Source organism: Thalassophryne amazonica, chromosome 11 (assembly GCF_902500255.1).
Source record: "Thalassophryne amazonica chromosome 11, fThaAma1.1, whole genome shotgun sequence".
NCBI lineage: Eukaryota > Metazoa > Chordata > Actinopteri > Batrachoidiformes > Batrachoididae > Thalassophryne > Thalassophryne amazonica.
In genome coordinates, this window is record NC_047113.1 from 59,507,821 (window position 1) to 59,529,210 (window position 21,390).

Below are 21,390 nucleotides of genomic sequence, written 5' to 3' on the forward strand. Positions count from 1 at the left end.
ACCGCAGGCCGAGTGACTAGATAAGTACTCACCTTCCTGCTTTTTTGGGACGAGAGGTGGAGGCAGCTTCTCCCCTCTCCGTGTTACTGGGTGCAGCCGCATCCACACCTGTGTGTTGTTGCTCTCTCTTGCCAGCAGTACCGGATCCGACGAGCGGAGGCAGTGGCCACCTGGGAATTCGGGACTTGGCGGTTCCAGTACTTCCAGGGTTCGGTGGCAGAGGAAATCTGGATGGTTCCGGTTCGACCTGGACGGACGTCTCCTACCTTCGAGCCTGCCCACACGACACCAGCAGAATTCGGCTTAACCCCAAATTGTTGATTGTTGTATTGGTTGTGCTTGTTTCACAATAGTAAAACTTGTTATTTATCTTCTCCATTGTCCGTTCATTTGCGCCCCCTGTTGTGGGTCCGTGTTCCTACACTTTCACAACACTATTTTTTGGTAAGGGAAACACCAGTCTTTAAGGGTCCTTCACTAATCATGTATCCACATAATGAAAAATAAACGCAGCAGTAGCTACTGTACATTTCTAATTCGCTATTACATCCTATTACAATGGAACCATTCCAATCGGTGAAACTGTGTTAGAACAAGTTCTCATTCTGTTGTTTTCAGCTGTTAAAATAGGTCAGATGATCAGATCTTAGAGTGTCAGCTGGAGCTTGTGCCTCTGCATCCATCACACAATAGAAACAGCTCAAGTCCTGGATGGCAGTCGCCCAAGCGGTCAAATAGCCCATCCCCACCTCTCAAAAATAAGCACTTATTTGCTGCAACCGAGTAAAACATGTCGCTTGTCGGGTGTCGCTCCTTCCCGTTTAATCCTGAACAGCATTAAAGTAACTTCTTGATCCATCTTTGTCAATCTTGCAGACACTGGGTGTACATAGTAGTTATGGCCATCGTCAGCACCAGTTTTGAAACTGGGGTCAAATTTTCAAACTGTTCAAAAATTTCTTCCTGATTTGCAAAATCGTGCACGGTAACTTCCAGGTGTTCATAGTATTAACAGCTTCAGTCATGTTCGAACCTCTTAAAAGGGGTATTCCTAGTGAGTATGGCTTGAAACTTGTTTGATCATGGTCCACTGAGCTAAAAATTTAAAGCCAAAGCAGTGTTTGTTGTGGTTCTGAGGGCACAGTTCCTTGCTTACTTTATAAGCCAGCCTGTTAGCAGACAAACTGGATTAAGCCATTTCATCCTATTTTTGCACTTCTTTGGATTGTGGGTGATCATAGTAGAAAGGGGCCCTGTGAAAAAGGGTTTTAGTTATTCTGTTCCATCACGTTCCATCCCAAATAGCAAATCAGGGCATGTTTTGTCAATCTGGAACTATACATAGCAGTTACAGCCATCATTGGTAACAGTTTTGAAACCGGGGTGAAATTTTCAAGCTGTTCAAAAATTTCATCCCAGTTCACCAAATCGCCATGATTTCACGCCCACTTCCATGTATTCACAGTCTTAACAGCTTCAATCATGTTCAAATATCTTTAAACAGGCTTGAAACCTGTTAACAATTTGAAGCAGAAGCAGTGTTTGCTGCTGTTATGGCTGAATATGCAGCCGGGAGAAGCTTTACTTTCATTTTCAAGCAGGTTACCACTAGGTGTATGCGCTTTATCACCCAGTTGCCAGGTCTGCACTTTATAAGCCAGCCTGATAGGAGGCATGCCGGAGTAAACTGTTTCATCTCGTTTTTGCTCTTTTTCTGGATTGTGGGGGATCATGATAAAACAATGCCCTGTTGAATAGTGGTGTAAGTGACACACAGTTTGACACAAAATCATTCCAGTGGTACCCAAGGATCCTGTGAAGGGAACTAGTACTAAAGACATCCAGTCATCCCTCAAAGGCACTCAACAAAACGAAACAAAAACCTTTCACTTTTTTCCTCAAAATATGACCTTTGGAAAAATCTGTCCACCTAATAAGCAACACTAATCTTTTTAGTGTATCCTCGTTAAACACACATTTGAACCATTTTGGTGTATTGACCTTCAAAGTCCACAAAAAACACTGATTTCACACTGTAAAAATTTCCCTTTCCCCCTCATTCTTTTCAATACAGGCCCTCAAGGGGGAGTTACCGTACATGATGTTATGTCATCAAAGTCCAGTTTTAGGAGTGCTTCATGTTTCTGAGTGTTTATCAGCAGCAGGTGAAATCAGGCTAATTTCCTCATGTTTACGACTTAATTTCATAACCATCACTTGAATTATCATTTTTAAGTTGTTCATACTCTTTTTTTTTATAACAAACATAATGAAGAAATGTATATATGGAAAAAAGTCTGAACCGTGCTCCATAATTTGCCCATTTTTTTTTTCCAATTTCAGCCTCACATCTGTTATTCTGCGTATCCATCAGTATTCATACAGAGCTTTCGATTTAATTAGCTAAACTCTCAACACCCGTTCTGTCCTCAAGTGACCTTCAGTCCACCATATGTTCCTGTGCATCCTGTTAACAGTTGCTTTCAAAACTTTCCATCTGAGGTCGTGGCTCCTTGTCAACCAGCTCCTGCAGAATTAAACATTTGTGTTTTTCGCTTCTAATAAATTCAACATGGTCAACCTATGTATGAAAAGCTGTCTGTCCAGTTTTTTTTAAATGTCTGTATACTGTAAAGAAGAAGAGCACATAACCTATAAACTCTAACCTTCCACTTCATAGTCTGACGGCGCCGTAAAGCTCTTGGCTTTTATTGCTGGCCGATATGAGGAAGAGAAAAAGGGGCAAAAACTGGATCATCAACAACAATGAAGCTGAGCTCCAACACAACCAGAATGCATAGTTTATTCCTTTATTTACTAGAGATTAAATTCAGGCATGTTAATACACATTGTTAGAAATACACCAATTAGCCAAGAGAGTGGTGCTAATAATTTTAAGGGGGGGTGGGGGGGGGGTACACCTTTGGAGAAAACAAAATAAAAAGCACTTCATACGGGAGCGAAAAAAGATCAAACTAAAGACAAATCAAAATCATAATACAACCATTCAGGGGCACTAATTGAACAGGAATTTTGTCCTCCTTTCTTTCTGGACTGCAAATGTCTCGATGACCATCTGATTGAAGTCCATCATCTCCATCACCAGTTTGTTGCTGTCACCTGATGGTTCTCTGGACTCATGACCTGCTGTCTTTTTCCTTAGAGGGGAACTTCTGATCTCCTCACTGCTTAGCTCAACCATTGAATGAAGAGAATTTCTGCAGATGACAAAATATTTACTAAAATAAGAAAAAATAAAGAAGGTTAATAATAAAGGCAGAAAAACAGTAATTGGACTGCATTTATATAGCGCTTTTCCATCTGCATCAGACACTCAAAGCGCTTTACAAATAATGCCTCACATACAAGGTGCTCACTACACACCGGCAGCAATAGGGGATTAAAGAGCTTGCCCAAGGGCCCTTAGTGATTTTCCAGTCAGGCTGGGATTTGAACCGAGGATCTTCTGGTCTCAAGCCCAACATTTAACCACTAGAACATCACTTCCAGCAGAAAGTGAATCATAATAGTAATAATAAGAAAATTTCTAATAATCAGTTAGCTGTCCTGTTGGAACTGCTGGATACAGCCATTGACCTGGACCAAATCAATGGTTTTCTTTTGTAGTTTGGCATAGAGGAGGCCCACATGTGGCATGATGCAATGGAAAAGTTGCAGGAGGAACTTGAAGTCTGGATGCTCCAGTAGCATGGTGAAGGCTCCTGCTTCTCTGAGAGTACTGGGGTCAACGTCACTGGAGCCTCGTATGGTCTCATAACAGCGAATGAGGTCCTCCCTGTGTTCAAACACTGTGTTGATGGCACTACTGTGAAAGTTCCACCTGACATCTGCTGCGGTGACGACGTGTATATGATTAACAGCGATAATTGTCCGGTCACATGAGGAAAAGAAACACAAAGACAATACAATTCGCTGTCAATAAAAATGGGAGTGTCTGTGGCACAGTTCTGTGCACCCCGCAGGTAAATTGTGTCGACCAATCAGAGAGAAGCATCAGGTCACATGCTGGGCAAAAGTTCAAGGCTTGGCACTGACAGGATATAATTTTTTTGGTAAAAGTAAATACTTATTTTCATTTTTTAATATAATCACAAATTTTGCTATGTTTATGTAGATTTTCCTCTTTCTAATTTCAGAGGGGGCGGCGCCCCAGCACCCCCCATTGACAAACCGCCATAGCTATTTATTATTTGTGGTCCATGAACTGCCATTGTGTTCTCAGGGTGCAGGACTACTTTGTGTCCCTAGGGTGAATAAAAAGTCTGTGGGTCATAGAGCTTTCTCTTATCGTGCCCCTGTTCTGTGGAATGATCTCCCTGCATCAATAAAACAGTCAGATTCTGTGCAGACTTTCAAATCCAGACTTAAGACACACTTATTTTCCATTTCATATGGCTAGCATACTGGCATAGTATGTTTCTATACATTTTACTCTTTTAAATTCATTTTATTAGGAAACGGAGCATGCCACGGCCTCAAATATTTCTTCTGTTTTTCTTGTTGCTTAATGCTGACAAATTATACTGTGTTTGTTGTCTTTCTGATGCCTGATTCTGTTTTTTCTCTCTGTTTGAGGTGCGGCTCCATCCAGAGATGGGTGTGGTGTCTGTTTCTGTAACCCTCCTGTCCTGTGCACCGGCAACATTTCCTGTATATTCGTTTTGTGAATTGTTTTGTAATTTGTGTCGGTAGCAAGGCCCAAGCAGAGGGTCACCCCTTTGAGATTTTCCTTACCACTGTCACCTGTGTGCTTGCTCTAGGGGTTGGTAAGGGTAGACCTTATTTGTGTGAAGCACCTTGACGCAACTTTGCTGTGATTTGGCGCTATATAAATGAAAATAAATTGAAAAATTACCATAAAATTAAGATATAAAACTTAAATTATATTTACCACTTAAAAGAATGCAAACCAACCTTTGAGATACTGATGTTAATGGAAATACAGGCTTGAGGTTGCACAACTTTGGATTTATTTTCTTTTTTTTTTAGTTCGACATTTATGTCATTATTAGGACACCTTGAAGTCGAGTTTAAAAAATTTCACAATCTTGATTTGTGCAACAGTTTGCATCTAAAAATCAAATCAAAATCAAATCAATTTTATTTATATAACGCCAAATTACAACAAACAGTTGCCCCAAGGCACTGTATATTGTAAGGCAAAAGCCATACAATAATTACAGAAAAACCCCAATGGTCAAAACGACCCCCTGTGAGCAAGCACTTGGCGACAGTGGGAAGGAAAAACTCCCTTTTAACAGGAAGAAACCTCCAGCAGAACCAGGCTCAGGGAGGGGCAGTCTTCTGCTGGGACTGGTTGGGGCTGAGGGAGAGAACCAGGAAAAAGACATGCTGTGGAAGAGAGCAGAGATCAGTCACTAATGATTAAATGCAGAGTGGTGCATACAGAGCAAAAAGAGAAAGAAACACTCAGTGCATCATGGGAACCCCCCAGCAGTCTAAGTCTATAGCAGCATAACTAAGGGATGGTTCAGGGTCACCTGATCCAGCCCTAACTATAAGCTTTAGCAAAAAGGAAAGTTTTAAGCCTAATCTTAAAAGTAGAGAGGGTGTCTGTCTCCCTGATCTGAATTGGGAGCTGGTTCCACAGGAGAGGAGCCTGAAAGCTGAAGGCTCTGCCTCCCATTCTACTCTTACAAACCCTAGGAACTACAAGTAAGCCTGCAGTCTGAGAGCAAAGCGCTCTTTTGGGGTGATATGGTACTATGAGGTCCCTAAGATAAGATGGGACCTGATTATTCAAAACCTTATGAGTAAGAAGAAGAAGAAGAAGAAGAAGAAAAATGAAACCAAATGAGGAATGCATTCAGAGCAGCAGTATTCAGGCACAACAGACAGACACAAAGTGATTTATAACATTTTTAATATAAATGTTTGCTGTATTTCCAGGTCATTTCCCCAACTGGGTTATAACAGAAGGCTAATACAAAATAGCAGGGAACTCTTCCTGCCCCGAGGGAAGATGAGTATAAAATGTCTCAGTGACACAATAATGTACATAAACAGAAAGTATGTGTGCTGTGTCTTAATGAGATGCTGTTATGTTTAAAGGCATTAAATGTTTCCATGTACGACTTAAGGCTTTTTTTCATTACAGATATTTCAAAATTATGCTAAATATTGAGATGCTGTGTTTTTTAAAAAAAAGTAAATATACATTTGTTTGAGAACAACAGGCCCCAAAGGTTACTCATTCTTTGGAGTTCAGTGCATGACTGCACTCAGCTGCAATCAGGAATCAAACCCACGACCCTTCATTTAAAAGACAACCCTGGTTTGAGCTGGTCACAGCAACTTGATTTGTGGAATATCCAAAGAGAACATAGACTTTAGGATGTTTGGAGAGCAATAGTGATTCATTCATCTATCTATTTTTTAAACCCACTTATTCCTATTACTTAAGGGTCTCGGGCAGCCGGAGACTTTCCCAGCAGACATTGTGTCAAAGACTGGGTACACCCTAGACAAGCTATTGCAGGGCTCAGTGAAAGTCATTTACTCTCACGTGCACCTCCGGGCAGTTTCAGAATTGCTAATTCAGCTGCAAACTCCACACAGAGCTGACCAGGTTGGATTTAAACCCAGGACCTCCTTGCTGTGAGGTAACAGTGCTCCCACAAATCCACTGTGCTGCCCTGAAATAGTGATTAAACAGGAAACAGACAACACTGAGGATACTGTATTATCCAGTGTATAAGTTGAACCTTTTCCCTGTATTATCAGCTCTTTAAACTCTTGGAATTTCTGCGCGGTGTTGTAGTGCACTTTTTTACTGCTTAAACAATTTAACATTTTGATTCATGGGAAAGCCCTTGTTATTAACAAATGCATGATTTTTCAGACATCACAAACTTGTAACAAAAATCCTGTGATTTATACTCTGGAAAATATGGTACATACCGCCACCAAAGCCTGAAGATTCTGGCATGCAATATCTATCATTTAAGCTCAAAGATCCCACCATTAATAGTGTGAATGGTCAGTCATTAATGAGATGAATTAAGCTTCTTTACCAAGTTTATTTCTTGTACTGGTCATGAGGATGTGGGTTAGGGCCATCGCCATGGTTACCAGCCATTTGGAGCAATTTTATCAAATCACAGGCTCCTTTCAGCACAAGTAATGTTATGGTGAGGCAAAAATTTAACTCAATTTGCAGAACATAAACACACTGAAAACAGAATGAAACATTGATTTATTATCGCTCTCTGAATAGATGTGCAACCAAACGCTGTAAACAACTCAGGAGTTGACATATTGTTCAAAATGCAGCGACTGAATGCAAAACATTGATGGTTAAGGAACACAGGGGAGCATACGCTCAATGGGCTAAACAGAACATATAAACTACCAGAGACTGGACAAAAACACTGTGAGGTGATTAATAAACTGAAGGCAGGTGAGAAAATTAAAATGGCGCGCACAGAGCGCATGAAGTATGCTGTCCTCCTTGGGGAATAGCACTCATGATAATATACACATTTCATTGACTGTTTAATGTGCTGTGACTGATCATTAGGCAGTAAATCAGGCTGAGGTTAGAAGGTTAATCCAGTGCTATATCCACAAATGGAATAATGGCTCAACTGAGCAAGGTTTATGAAGACTATGCTTGGCTGAACTGTGACCTTGAAAGGTTGGTCAAGGTCAGTCATATGCAAACTCATCTGAGGTCATCACATGAACCATCTACATATCAAATTTGGTGAACCTGCTGTTATTTGTTCTCAAGTTGTGTTCACCAAGAATGTCCTAAGTTGACCTCTGTGACCTGAAAAATAGGTCAAGGCAACCCATATGTGAACTCGTACAAGGACATCATAAGAGATGCTTACACACCAAGTTTAGTGGGGCCTGCTGTCAGTTGTCTCAAGTTATCGTGTTCACAAGCTGTGTGTTGGATGGACAGACAGACTGACAGATGGACCAATGGAAGGACAATCAATCACTATATGCTCTCCTCCCTGCTCAGGACAACATAATATACTGAAAGAAGTGCAGGTTTACAACACAAGAACCAGACATGGAACAGTGCAATCCCACACATGCACACCAGAGGGAGACAGAAAAAAGGAACTATTACAAAATGCAAGCAACATCTAACAGAACAGTTAGTGTCAGCGATCCAAATGCTGGGCATACAGTAGTGTTCAGAATAATAGCAGTGCTATGTGAATAAAAAGATTAATCCAGGTTTTGAGTATATTGGTTTTGAGTATATTTCTTATTGTTACATGGGAAACAAGGTACCAGTAGATTCAGTAGATTCTCACAAATCCAACAAGACCAAGCACTCATGATATGCACACTCTTAAGGCTATGAAACTGGGCTATTATTACAGTTTGAACATAATAGTTTTGAGTTTGTTGCGTCAACAGCAGATGCTACTATTATTGTGAACACCCCCTTTTCTACTTTTTTAAATAATAGTCCAATTTCATAGCCTTAAGAGTGTGCATATCATGAATGCTTGGTCTTGTTGGATTTGTGAGAATCTACTGAATCTACTGGTACCTTGTTTCCCATGTAACAATAAGAAATATACTCAAAACCTGGATTAATCTTTTCAGTCACATAGCACTACTATTATTCTGAACACTACTGTACAAGACCATTTCCCAAAAGGACTAATATCTGCACACTTTCCACATAATCATAACTTTTTCCCTCCACGTCAATGAAAATTCCAAAAAATAACCCCATTACATGTGATGTAGGCCAACTTTGTGCTTGGTGCACTTGAAAATATTGGTGTATTTTCAGTCTGAATGTATGAGAATGAGACAGTCTGTGGTTCAGACTCTGTCAAAGTATTGGAGCTTTTCACACAACACACATTTGTTGACAGGTGATCAGACTGTTTGTCGAATAGCGCTGTCTTGGACAGTTGGACATATAGCCTGCAGCTAAACAGTGGTGTGGAGATGAGAGATGTTCCTGTGGGAAGTTTGTTGTTCAAACCCTCTGCGGTGCAACGAGCTGACAAAGAAAAAAGTCTTTGAAGAGACAGGGTGTTGGCTGTTGGCTCTGTCTGATGTTAAGCCTCAAAATACCCGACAAACAGGCAAATACACAACTGGAATAGTTATGGCCAACAATTTCTGATAAGTGATTAGTCGACATAAATGTGGAAGATTATTTGGCTGCAAATGTGATGATCTGCTTCTTTTTCTCTCTTTTAATTGACTGTCTTTGTGTTTAAGACAAAACAAGCAAACTGAAGACATCAACCTTAGACATTTTATGAATGTCTATAAAGTAAGTCCCTTGTTTGCACTTGGGGTCAGCACCGCAAATCCAAGTGGATCTGCATGTTGAATTGGCACAGGTTTTACACCGGATGCCTTCCTGACGCAACTCCACATTACATGGAGAAATGTGGCAGGGGTGGGAGTTGAACCGGGAACCTTCCGCAGTGAAACCAAGCGCACTAACAACTTGGCCACCACCCCTGCATTTTATGAATGTCTATATACGTGATGAATCAAGAAGACTTATTGATATTAAATGGCTTTGAAAACAACCTGAAGGAAGTCTGGTTTCCCGGTGAGGTTGGACACTCATAAATTCATTCCAGCTGTACAGGTTTCTTAAGCCATTCTTCTGCCTGAAGACACTCCAGACATCTTGAAAGCAGCATTTCTTTGACTTCGTATTTGAAAAATACCTTGGAACGATACTTGAAGTTCACGGAGAACTGTTCCTCTGACGTCAGTGAATATGATCTGTGGAGTTGATGTAGAGTAAATAATTTGCGATCTCTTTGCAGTTGCTACTGTGACGGAGGCCAGCAGGAGTCGCTGTGCAATAGTAGTCAGTAAACCTCACTCCCCAACAGCTATAAGGATTCGCTGGCCACAAGTCCAGAGTCCCGGCTTTTAGTCTCCTGGTTAGAGAGTCACATGCTAGAAACTGGTGCCATGACCCGGATGGCAGTGAGATCCTGGGGGGGGGGGGGTAGTGTGATGGAGGCCAACAGGAGTCAATGTGCATGTTGTAGTCAATAGGCCGCACTCCCCCTACAGCCAAAGGATATTCTGGCCACTGAGGTCAGAGCCTGGGTTTTAGGTGGGCTCTGACCTGAGAACTGACCAGAGACTTATGAGTAAGAGCAGTCAAAATGCAGTGCAAACCAAGCTGCTATATTAGCATATAATAATCCTAAATTTTGGGCCAGAATTTGAAGCATATTTCATGGCAGCACACTGCGGGTTTTGTGACTCACAAAAACAGAACATTTTCCTGCTGCTGGAATGGTTCCTGTGGTCTAAAAGTTTCTTTAGTACAACCCCAAATAAGAAAAAAAAGTTGATATGGTATTGAAGAAATATAACGCAATGCTAAAATACCCTCGGCTGTATGAGCATAAAAATAGGAAACAGAATGTGACCTTTTGACCTCTTAATATAGGTCAAGGTTAGCCATCTTTAAAATTGTCCAAGACCTGTGTCCCAAGAATGCTTTCTGTGAATTTGAAGACCCTCTGCAGTAATAGCACTGGTCTTATGCTGAGTACAGACAGATAGATGGGTGGATGGACGGACGGACGGACACAAGGCCTTCACAATACCTGATGGCCATATTTTGGCCTCAGGTAACAAACAAAAAACACAAAATCTCACAGTGATTCTTACACTGACTTTGTTTTCTAGTTCACAACAGAGAGTATGAACCCTTTTGTGTGGTCCCCCCCCCCCAACGCACACACACATATTTGTCCCTCTTCAAAAACTATGCAAAACATCCTGAGGAATTTCAGTGCATAAAAGGGCAAGGGCATGTGCCTAAGCTGAACCTCCATGATCTCCAATCCTTCAGACAGCACTGCATACAGAGCCATCATTCATCAACAGCTGATATAACCAAACTGGCTAAGGATTACTATGGGAAACTTTATGTTCTTGTGGGAGGAAATGATCTAGTGGTTAAGTGTTGGGCTTGAGAGCAGAGGGTCCTTGGTTCAAACCGCAGCCTGACTAGAAAATCACTAAGGACGCTTGGGCAAGGTCTTTAATTCCCAACTTGCTCCCAGTGTGTCAGCACCCTGGCATCGATGGGTGAATGTGAGGTATCAGTGTAAAGTGCCTTAAGATTCAGATTGAAAAGTACTATTTAAATGCAGTCCATTTACCATTTAAGTTTGCCTCAAGCTTAGAGGCATCTTGGTTGGATGATCACACAGTAGAAATGTGTATTTTGGTCAGAGAAACCCTTGTGCTCTGGACTATGGACATAAAGGACCATCCATATTGTGACCAGCAACACGTCCAAAAGCCAGCGTTTGTCATGGAATTGGGTTGTTGGTGCCCTTTGCAAAGCAAATTTACACTTTCCAGAAGACTCAGAAGGCAAGTTAAAGAAAACAATTTATTACATAAAGTAGTTAACAAAATTACAGGTGTGGTTGGACGTTTACATACACCCATCATGGGCATGAATGCCATGGTAATTTTTGGCTTTTTAATGATGTGTTTGAATTGTTCTGTTGCCAGGGCTGAATGATTGTACAGCATACGTCATTAATGACGAATGAATAAAAACAAGAACTGGGTGCACAACTTTGAATTTATTTTAGATTTAATCCACACTGTGCCCACAGAGTCCTGACCTGTCCTCAGCAGGGAATGTGCAGAGAATTAAAAAAAAAAAAAATGCAACAATGTACTGTTGCACACCCAAGGCTATATTTGCCGGAAGAAAGGAACAAAATAACATCAAAAGTTATTCTCAATGCAAAAATGTTTTTTAAGTGTTCCAAGTAGGAATGGCAACATCACAAAGTGGCAAATGTTTTAGGGTCCCATCTTTTTTGGAATGTGTTGCAGGCCTGAAATGAAGGAATGGATGTATACTAACAAATGAAATGAAGCTGACCAGAAAAAAAAAAATATCAATGAATTAGAAGTCAGCGTAAATGAAAGAACTAACGGTTTCTTTTTTCTTTTTAATTTGCATTTTCCATACTGTTCCAGCTTTTTCCCTGCACATAACAGGCTCCGGTGTGTTTTGGCTGTGTGTTGTGTTCTTGTTAGATTGCTGCAGCCTCAAGCAGCTCTTCATCACTCCTTTCTTTAATTTGTCTTGACATTTGCCTCTTTCAGTCATTTTAAATGCATTATGTTGCTCTTTTTTGGTCAACAGCCGTGTGCTGCGTTGCCTCTAGTTCTGGATTGATTTGACTGGCTCGTCAAGTGGGAAGCGTGCTCATAGAGAACAAGTCTGCGAGGCGAGTGAGCTCAAACCTGTCAAGGCTGCACGTTGTCTCCTCATTACGGTGACTTTTTGTCACTGTTAATTATCACGTTTTTATGATGCAGTGCCACAGAGAAATACCAAGCAAGTATTTGACACCAACTGCTGCTTTTCTGTTTGGTCACAAACGCCTGCAGGGCTCAAAGTGTTGCTATTTTTTTAGTGTGGTTATTTAACAGAAAAGTTTCAGAGAAAATTGGGTCAATGTACATTGTCTCCAAGCAGCTACAACAAAATGCTGTCACCAGTCTGTTGTTGACTAAACAAGACTTAAGACTTTATATATTTGCATACATGGAATGTCTTACTTTGCCTTTGCTGTTTTTGGCTGGACCCTGTGACAGACAGGCGTCCTGCCAAATGTCTACCTTGCCTCCTGCCTCACACGCTGTGACACTGCTGGGATTAGCTCCAGTGTCTCTCCCCCCATGACCCTTGATTGGAGTAAGTGGGTATAAAAAAAAGAATATTTCTGGCTGTTAGCAGACCTCATTTACAAAATAAAATTATTCTGTTAACCATAAGAGTAGTCTCTTTTATTTTGAAAATATTGATTGCTTGAAAATGAAAACCATATTTTGTGTGCTATAAGTAGCACTGGAGTATAAGTTGCACTGTTTTTTCCTGTATTTCTTTAATTTATGATTTTTGTGCATTATTGTAGTGGGCTTTTTATTTTTGCCTTTTATTCTTTTATTATTAGAGTTTATTTTGTTTAGTGCTTTGATTCTGAGTTAAAGTCCAAGTCTTCTTCTTCTTTCAGCTGCTCCTGTTAGGGGTCACTACAGCACATCAATCGTTTCCATCTCACCCTATCCTCTGAAATCTCCTCTGTCACACCAATCACCTGCATGTCCTCCCTCAGCACATCCATAAACTACCTCTTTGGCCTCCCTCTTCTCCTCCTGCCTGGTGGCTCCATCCTCAGCATCCTTATACCCTGGGTCTCTCCTCTGCACATGTCCAAAACTCCTTCTGGCCTTCTCTATACTTCTCCATCAGTATTCTCAGAGCAAATATAATGTATATAGTGATTATAATTATTATTATGAATCATGAATGTATGATTTTTTCAGTATATAAGTCACACCAGAGTATAAGATGCAGGACCACCCAAACTATAAACTCGCAACTTATACTCCAGAAAATATAATAGTTAATGTGACAGAAGGTTTGTGGTATTCATGGCATTTAATTAAAGCAGGTAAACAAGTATCACCATTTGTCATAGAGACATAATAAATGTCATAACATTAGAAAGGCAAATCTTTTGGGATTTTAAATCTGATTACTCTGTATGGCCACTTCATGGTACCACTGTCTTGACATCAGAAGAGGTAGAAAATCCCAAATCTCAACATTGTGTTAAGATAGATTGAAGTTGTGGTATTGCATTGCAGACAAAGTACAGGTTAGATTTGAGAGGAACTAAACTTTCCAGCAAGCCCACATTTGCTTTTCTACAAGGTGTACAAATGTCATAATAGCTCTTTAATTTTGCATATTTTAGATGTGAGGTTTCTCCTAAGTCCTGCAGTCTTGAGGTGGATGGAGACTTTGTGCATAACAATTATAAAAGGGAAGAGACAACAGCTTCAAAGAGCTTATTCTCTGAATTACGGCTACATAAATTTGCACTGACCACTACAAGTGTAAAAGATCCATTTCAAGGCTTCGTTATAATAAATGTTAAACCACAGCTCAGATGCTGAATGTTCAAATTCTACAGTATAATCATGTGACTATTTCTTTCAATGAAATTACATTTTTAAGGCAGTTTCTTTCTTCCTTACTTTCTTTCATCAACCTATTTAAAAATGTATTTCAGTCTTCTTAAATAATCACCTTGTTTGAGTCAAATGGCCCCAGGTGACTTTTTCGCTAAGTGAAAAAGGTTAAGCTAATTACGCTCATTTTATATCAGGGCTCCATTATTATAGTTTGGATAAGATGGGAAATGGGCCTGAAGTAATCACAAGAATAATTAATTGTGTGCAGTTCTGATTACGGTATTTGAAGAAATGCACCTTTCTACATGCTCCATGTTGTGGTTTCTCATGAAAATATCAGTCATTTAGGTTTTAATGACACCTTGTAGTCCTTTCAGCAGCTTCCCTTAGGGGTCGCCACAGCAGATCATTTGTGTTGTGTCTCCATCACTTGCATTATTATAATAAACCTTTTTTGCTTTTTTGTCAAACAGAAGATCCCCATTTCAATTCCACTCATGAAACTTTACCACTGCGCTACAATCACTGTCTTGTAACAGGACCCTGAAATGGCTAAAATCAACAAGCAGATAAATGTATTTTCTAAAAAAGAAAAAAGCGCTGTGATAACTGACCAAACGGTGTTTGGTATGACGTATTTCTGCTGATATGTGACTGAAAGTGGCGTATTTGTCATACTGTTGGCTTGTCCTGGTCGTGTGGCGCGCCGCTCACAGCCCTCACGGCACGACACGCGTGTCCTGTCAGACGTCAAATCACCTGCTGCGTGTCCAAATGAACTGATGATCCATTTCTCCAGCCATATTGCAAAAGCGATATATGTTTTTATGTATTTCCACACAAGCACACACATGCACGTGTCCGTAAAAACACGGGACGTGTGCTGCAGCTGTGATGTCCAGGACCGAAGATGTCTCAACAACAGTGGACAGCCAGCCACCCCGCCTGTCCTGTTACCGCACAGACCAAGAAGTCACTCTGTGATCAGATGAGAGATGTCTTGAGTGGGGTGGGGGGGACCACACCCACAGATGTGTTGGGGGGGGGGTGTGCGACACACGCACATGTGTTGTGGGGGGAGCCGACACTCTGGCACACCACATGTGCACTCCACAACTTCACAGTCTTGGGGCACTTAGACAAATTTCACATCCACCTCGACAGTGATTGTCTGCAGACTGTTTTTGTGATGATAGTATGAATGGCCACACATTTTGTAAGTGCCATGCAAGCGGTGTTAAATGTTTTTGTGTGTGTCAGTTGGAATTTGGCCGACACCTGCTGCGAGAGGGATTGATGGGTTTGCACAGCGCACGCTCTGTCTTTCAGCCACTGGTGTGCACAAATAGTTGTAGCAACAGGTGTACGAGGCATTAGAACCAGCTACGATTCTACAAGTTTTGCATACGATTGCTGCTTCATGTGCACTTTATGGGTGATTCTTTAACTACGGGCACTATTGGCCTTGTAAATGTAATTTCCACCACACCATTGCCTTACAATATAAAGCACCTTGGGGCAACTGTTTGTTGTGATTTGGCGCTATATACATGTGCTCTGATGTCACTGTTTATCGCCATAGAATTTGTATGCATCACTCTGCATTTAATCATTAGTGATCGATCTCTGCCCCCCTCCACAGCATGTCTTTTTCCTGGTTCTCTCCCTCAGCCCCAACCAGTCTCAGCAGAAGACTGCCCCTCCCTGAGCCTGGTTCTGCTGGAGGTTTCTTCCTGTTAAAGGGGAGTTTTTCCTTCCCACTGTAGCCAAGTGCTTGCTCACAGGGGGTCGTTTTGACCGTTGGGGTTTTTCATAATTATTGTATGGCCTTGCCTTACAATATAGAGTGCCTTGGGGCAACTGTCTGTTGTGATCTGGCGCTATATAAAAAAAAGTTGATTGATTGATTGATAGAAACTACCCAAACAATCTTTCATACAGACTGTTTCAAGGGACATTACAGTGTTGTGGTGGAAATTACGGCAATAGTGTGGGACAACTACATTTTGTTTAAAAAACAGTTGTATGACATGGAATACCCCAATTATGTTTTGATTATTTTACTGATATTTTATTCAGAGATATTTTAAAACATTAGAAAAAATGTTTCTTTGCCATTCATTTTTATCATTGAAAATCAAAAGTCTGGGTGTGGGACAAGCACAAAACGGCAATATTTGCATATAATGATGCTGAATAAAGGTGAAAAAGTTATCATAGACTACTAGAACAAATTTCTTAACACACTTTCATTGTAAAGATAACTATAAAAGTGTGAAATGTCCCCTTTTTTCTGTTTTTCATACTATATGATCAAAGGACATAATAAGTGCCCATAGTCTAAGAATCACCCTTATGCTCAAATCGACCAAATTTGTACTATGTGTGAAGGCAGGAGCCCTTAGCCCTTCACGGATTTGGCTACTATTGGACTGTCCTTTGTCGGTAATCATACCCGGATTTAAAACTCTGATTAAATAACATTTTTATCCACATACAGTAGTGTTCAGAATAACAGTAGTGCTATGTGACTAAAAAGATTAATCCAGGTTTTGAGTATATTCCTTATTGTTACATGGGAAACAAGGTACCAGTAGATTCAGTAGATTCTCACAAATCCAACAAGACCAAGCATTCATGATATGCACACTCTTAAGGCTATGAAATTGGGCTATTTGTAAAAAAAAGTAGAAAAGGGGGTGTTCACAATAATAGTAGAGTGGCATTCAGTCAGTGAGTTCGTCAGTTTTGTGGAACAAACAGGTGTGAATCAGGTGTCCCCTATTTAAGGATGAAGTCAGCACCTGTTGAACATGCTTTTCTCTTTGAAAGCCTGAGGAAAATGGGATGTTCAAGACATTGTTCAGAAGAACAGCGTAGTTTGATTAAAAAGTTGATTGGAGAGGGGAAAACTTATACGCAGGTGTAAAAAATTATAGGCTGTTCATCTACAGTGATCTCCAATGCTTTAAAATGGAAAAAACAAACAAACAAACAAAAAAAAAAACAGAGATGCGTGGAAGAAAATGGTAAACAACCATCAAAATGGATAGAAGAATAACCAGAATGGCAAAGGCTCACCCATTGATCAGCTCCAGGATGATCAAAGACAGTCTGGAGTTACCTGTAAGTGCTGTGACAGTTAGAAGACATCTGTGTGAAGCTAATTTATTTGCAAGAATCCCCCACAAAGTCCCTCTGTTAAATAAAAGACGTGCAGAAGAGGTTACAATTTGCCAAAGAACACATCAACTGGCTGAAAGAGAAATGGAGGAATATTTTGTGAACTGATGAGAGTAAAATTGTTCTTGTTGGGTCCAAGGGCCGCAGACAGTTTGTGACACGACCCCCAAACTCTGAATTCAAGCCACATTTCACAGTGAAGACAGTGAAGCATGGTGGTGCAAGCATCATGATATGGGCATGTTTCTCCTACTATGGTGTTGGGCCTATATATCGCATACCAGGTATCATGGATCAGTATGGATATGTCAAAATACTTGAAGAGGTCATGTTGCCTTATGCTGAAGAGGACATGCCCTTGAAATGGGTGTTTCAACAAGACAAAGACTGCAAGCACACTAGTAAATGAGCAAAATCTTGGTTCCAAACCAACAAAATTAATGCCTCGCAGATGTGACAAAATCATGAAAACTGTGGTTATACAACTAAATACTAGTTTTGTGATTCACAGGATTGCTAAAAAAGCAGTTTGAACATAATAGTTTTGAGTTTGTAGCGTCACCAGCAGATACTACTATTATTGTGAACACCCCTTTGCTACTTTTTTTTTACTAATAGCCCAATTTCATAGCCTTAAGAGTGTGCATATCATGAATGCTTGGTCTTGTTGGATTTGTGAGAATCTACTGAATCTACTGGTACCTTGTTTCCCATGTAACAATAAGAAATATACTCAAACCTGGATTAATTTTTTTAGTCACATAGCACTACTATTATTCTGAACACTACTGTACCTGTCTTCACTCTCTGAATGGGTCCAGGGTTGTGCTCCAGCTGTCACATGGAGTTACTATATTCGACATAAACATGCCAAATCATCATGCAGATCCATGTATCTCCACTGTGTCTCAGTGGGAACATTTGGCCAGTTTACATTATAATGTTCTTCTAAAACTGTGTGTGTTTGTGTTGGCTGATATACAAACCAAATACATTCAACAGCTCATCAATTCTGCTTTAGTTTTTCTTCTTTCACCTCGAGCACCTTTGCATCCACCTGTTCAGCACAGTCTTCCTCATTTGAATAATTGTGAACATTTCTTGTTGTGGTGATCCTGTTGAATATTCTCTTGCTGTACACTGAGGTGTTTGTATTTTGAAATGATCATTTCTTCCACCTCATGCTTTGGGACCCGCGTTAGAATTTAAGTTTACAGTGGAACGTGCTTACAGTGGGGTAAAATAGTATTTAGTTAGTCCCTGATTGTGCAAGTTCTCCTACTTAGAAAGATGAGAGAGGTCTGTAATTTTCAACAAAGGGACACTTCAACCATGAGAGACAAAATGAGGAAAAAAATAAAAATCCAGGAAATCACATTGTAGGATTTTTTAAAGATTTTTGTTTTGTAAATTATGGTGGAAAATAAGTATTTGGTCAATAACAAAAGTTCAACTCAATACTTTGTGACATAATCTTTGTTGGCAATGACAGAGGTCAAACATTTCCTGTAAGTCTTCACCAGGTTTGCACACACTGTAGCTGATATTTTGGCCCATTCCTCCATGCAGATCTCCTCTAGAGCAGTGATGTTTTGGGGCTGTCACTGGGCAACATAGACTTTCAACTCCTTCGACAAATTTTCTATGGGGTTGAGGTCTGGAGACTGGCTAGGCCACTTCAGGACCTTGAAATGCTTTTTACGGAGCCATTCCTTCATTGCCCGAGTGGTGTGTTTGGGATCATTGTCATGTTGGAAGACCCAGCCACGTTGCATCTTCAATGCTCTCACTGATGGAAGGAGGTTTTGGCTTAAAATCTCATGATACATGGCCACGTTCATTCTTCACTTAACGCAGATCAGTCGTCCTGTCCCCTTTTCAGAAAAACAGCCCCAAAGCATGATGTTTCCACCCCCATGCTTCACAGTAGATATGGTGTTCTTGGGATGCAACTCAGTATTCTTCTTCCTCCAAACACAACGAGTTGAGTTTTTACAAAAAAGTTCTATTTTGGTTTCATCTAACCACATGATATTCTCCCAATCCTCTTCTGGATCATCCATATGCTCTCTGGCAAACTTCAGACAGGCCTGTACATGTCCTGGCTTAAGCAGGGGGACACGCCTGGCACTGCAGGATTTGAGTTCCTCTCTGCGTAGTGTGTAGCCTTTGTTACTTTGCTCTCTGCAGGACATTCATCAGGTCCCTCAGTGTAGTTCTGGGATTTTTGTTCACCGTTATGATAATTTTGACCCCACGGGACGAGATCTTACGTGGAGCCCCAGATCGAGGGAGATTATCAGTGGTCTTGTATGTCTTCCATTTTCTTACAATTGCTCCCACAGTTGATTTATTCACAGCAACCTGCTTGACTATTGTAGATTCACTCTACAATTTTCTTCCTGTCAACAGCTCTTTGGTCTTGGCCATGGCTGAGTTTGGAGTCTGACTGTTTGAGGCTGTGGATAGGTGCCTTTATACAGATAACGAGTTCCAACAGATGCCATTAATACAGGTAACAGGTGGAGGACAGAAAAGCTTTTTAAAGAAGTTACAGGTCTGTGAGAACCAGAAATCTTGCTTGTTGTGGGTGACCAAATACTTATTTTCCACCATAATTTACAAATAAATTCTTTAAAAATCCTACAATGTGATTTCCTGGATTTTTTTTCTCAGTTTGTCTCTCATAGTTGAAGTGTACCTATGATGAAAATTACAGACCTCTTTCATCTTTCTAAGTAGGAGAACTTGCACAATCAGGGGCTGACTAAATACTTTTTACCCCACCGTATTTGTTGCAGCTGACTGTGACGCTTTGCGGTTCCAAAGGTGAAGGTCGGATCAGCTGTTTGGGAGGTGGGCTTTAATAATATACTAGACAGTGTTACGGGTTATTGAAGGTTCATACAGAATCTGTTTTCTCTCGGCTGTGAGCTTGGTGACTTTCAGAGGATTTTGAGGTGATTAGAAGTCTGAGCATGTCTGCGAGTCGATTGGGTCAATCGTCATCATGAAAAGGTCTAGCTAATCGCTCTACATCACTTCTACACCAAAGTTCATTAACCCACAGCCTCAAAGAATGTGCACTTTAAAAATGTGCTGCAGTGGAGGTGGTCTGTCATATATCAGGTGAGTGACATGAGTTTTATTTTAAATGTGACAACATAATCAAATTTGCCTGTCAGGAATACCTCTGGAAGAGTAAAAACAAAACAAAACAACAACAACAAAAAACATATGAGTCACACCACAGTCTAACTCCTCCCTTTTTTTAGTGTCATCGGCTCTTTATTTTGGGATTTTTTTTGGAGCCCTGTACTGTAGTGTTATTATTATTGGAGTTTATTTTGGTTCGTGCCTTGATTCGCAAGCGGTTGGTTTCAGTGCAGAAGGTTCCAGGTTCAAGCCCCATGAAGTGTCATGCAGGGCATCTGATGTAAAACTTGTCATATTAACATGCAGATCCACGTTGCATCTGCTGTGGTGACCTCCGGTGAAACCAAGGAATTAGCTGAAGGGATTTAGCACTATTATTACTTACAATATCATCAGAGGATGTTTTTCCTTACCACTGTTGCCTGTGTGTTTGCTCTAGGGGTTGGCAAGATAAGATCTTACTCGTGTGAAGCGCTTTGAGGCAGCTTTGTTGTGATATGGCGCTGTATAAATGAAATAAATTAAAATTGATTACTTACATATTCTCCAGGTAGGCAGTGTTGTCTGTCAACCAAGAACGTATTCTTTTCTACTCATCACGGTCCAGGAAGTGTCCTTCTTCTAATTTGTTCAGTTTACAGATTCTGTATTTTGTTTATTTTGTCTGCATGTGTCTTGTTAGGTTGGGTTCCTGATAGAAAAAAATTGCGAAACGGTAAACTCGGGATAATCACCAACCCTGCCGCAACCCATCTGCAAGCACACATGGTTATCCTGGAGTGCGCTGGACACTATGTAGATTATTGGGATTAGGATAATAATCAGAAACAAAAGTTTGACGTCGATAGAATTTCAAGATTGGCAGTCCAGCAGTTCACAGAGCTTCAGTAACATGCTCAACTCTGACCTCTGAACAGAACTGTTGCTCAGGAACTGTGTTCTTTGTGTTTTACTCAGGAGCTGTGGGGTTTTTTTGGTACTGTGATGTATTTTATTTGTTTCTTTGTAAATATAGAAATCTTCATT